This window comes from Gymnoscopelus braueri (genome assembly GCF_963280865.1).
Source record: "Gymnoscopelus braueri genome assembly, chromosome: 13".
Classification (NCBI taxonomy): domain Eukaryota; kingdom Metazoa; phylum Chordata; class Actinopteri; order Myctophiformes; family Myctophidae; genus Gymnoscopelus; species Gymnoscopelus braueri.
The window spans coordinates 48,193,743-48,196,242 of record NC_137615.1 but is presented as its reverse complement, the minus strand read 5'-3'; the positions used below and the strand labels follow the sequence as shown (position 1 = coordinate 48,196,242).

The window sequence follows — 2,500 nt, the reverse complement described above, 5'->3', positions numbered from 1 at the left end:
ATCACACAAAAGTAGCAAACATAGCTGATCTACTGCACAAGTTCACTAGAAGTTGTTATGTGACTTGGCAAATGTTGCTATTTGGGATTTTTCTTTTGAAGTAAAGTGACATTTGTTAGGTGTGTCTGTGGATCTAAATACATGAACCAATGAAAAGTATTAAGAGCTTGTAACTAAATAATAACTACATTGGATCCATTGGAACACAGGTTCTTGTTTTTTTCATCTTTCTATTTCCTAATAACGGTCTTGGACATACAAGGTTTCCAACCAACAGCGATTACTATGTGAGACATGAGGGGAGTCGAATTCAAACTCGGGTCCTTCTAACAAGCAGCAGCATGAGGAACATACACTAACTCAGTGGATATCAAACTGTTTTGTGCCAAATTGATATATATTTTGGTCACAGTAGTCATGGACCCCCCGATCTTAAAATGTTTTGCACAAAAGTGAATATTAACACATTTTGCCGGGGACCCCCTGGAACCCTCTCAAGGACCCCTGGGGGTACTATGAGAACCACTGCACTAACTGGTTGAGCCACCAGGCAGCCCATACTTTTTTTTTTGTTAAAGGATTTAATTAAAAAACACATTTTCAAAATATATAAATAATACTTCTCAGACATCTCTATCCGCAATGAATGGCGAGATGACCGGCAGCGCTACACGCTCCAAAAAATCTGGGACATGTTACATAATTAATGTTCTAATTTTAATGACCGTAGATGGGGGCCACTTAAGATTACATTTTTGACCCGTCCACTTAATACAGTGATGAAAGTGTGAAGGTTAATATTAACAGTAATAATAATTACGCCACGGAATAGACCACCATAGTTAGACGGTCTAAGCAGGGGGGGCCAACACCCCCCCCCCCCCCTGCTGGAGGCCTCCTGCAGGTGCGATCGTATCCTCTGCAACCCGCTTAGACTCGTGCTACTGATGCGTGTGATCAATGCACTCAGTTGGATGACAAAAACTCTTTCTCAGACGATGTGAGCCGAGTACATTTCCTCGGGGAAGAACACGCATGCAGACGTGCAAAATGATCCAGGCTTCCTTATTTGATTCTATATGAACTTTCTTGGCTCATCGTTCAAACAATGAGCAAACAAAATTGGAACTGGAACACTATAAAAATGGAAGCTGACGGATGATCTTTTTTTGTGGGGGTTCTCCCTCTCTGATTGGATAAAATCGGTATGCCGAACTGAAAACGTATTTTCCATGTACCGGAGAGACGGGGAGAGCCCCTTTTACTGAACAAACACTCTGTAACAATGATTACTATCAGATAGAGCTTTAACTTTTCAACAAACGTCTTTTTCTCACTTCTTGTTACAAAAATAATCACTTAGTTTTCGTGTCCTTTTTTAGTATTAGTCAAACATATTTTCACATGCACATACAGTTCTAGTATCTTGTTACAATTCTTCAGGCCTTTCAAATACAACATGACAAAAAAACTGATGATTTTACTGTGTGTGCGTAAAGTGTGTGTGTGTGTGTGTGTGTGTGTGTGTGTGTGTGTGTGTGTGTGTGTGTGTGTGTCTGTGTCTGTGTCTGTGTGCGTGCGTGCGTGCGTGCGTGCGTGCGTGCGTGCGTGCGTGCGTGCGTGCGTGCGTGCGTGCGTGCGTGCGTGCGTGCGTGCGTGCGTACCAATGCGTGTGTACCAATGCTTTTGACCGCGTCCGTCGGTAGGCTATATTTTGATGTGTGTGTGTGATGTTGCGTGGTGGTGTGGTGACAGCCCTAGCAGAGACACGAGGGAAGAGCAGCGATAAGCTATTACTGTGCAGCAGGACCAAGGCCTCTCTCTCTCTCTCTCTCTCTCTCTCTCTCGTCTCTCTCTCTCTCTCTCTCTCTCTCTCTCTCTCTCTCTCTCTCTCTCTCTCTCTCTCTCTCTCTCTCTTTCTCTCTCTCTGTCGTTCTCCTGACTTTGTGTGAAGTGAAGGGCCCCCGCCGGCCTGGCCTGGCCTGGCCTGGCGTGGCCCCGGCACTCCTCTCTTATCAGCCCTTGGTCCTGTGTGGCCGTGGGGAGAGAGAGGTCTGACGGAGAGGGCCCCGGCATACCCCGTCTATCTGTGATTAGATCAGGATCCATCTCACTGCGGGGGAGATGCTTGCAGCGATGAGCCGATGAGCCAAGCCGGGAATCCCCTCCCTCTCTCCCTCTCTCCCTCTCTCTCTCTCTCTCTCTCTCTCTCTCTCTTCTCTCTCTCTCTCTCTCTCTTTCTCTCTCTCTCTCTCTCTCTCTCTCTCTCTCTCTCTCTCTCCCCCTGCCTCCTCTCACAGCTCCGGGTCCCAAGCTGACGGCAGCTATTTGATTTATATGGTGCAGAGTCACGTGACGGGAGCTGCTGGCCCCCAGCTTCCACTGCCGTCACCCCCCCAAACCTCCCGCCCCCCTCCCTCAGCACCCCGACAACACCGCGCCGCCCCGCGCTCCCCGGACGAGCCCGACAACGAACGCCACAGCGTCTGAAGGGACAAAC

General features: G+C 47.8%; 1 pseudogene across 1 annotated transcript in view; it reads left to right on the top strand.

Moving 5' to 3' along the window:
• Positions 1-2,500, top strand: part of LOC308098643 (RNA binding protein fox-1 homolog 3-like) — a 184,674-nt pseudogene that overhangs the window by 175,312 nt on the left and 6,862 nt on the right. The window lies entirely within an intron of this gene.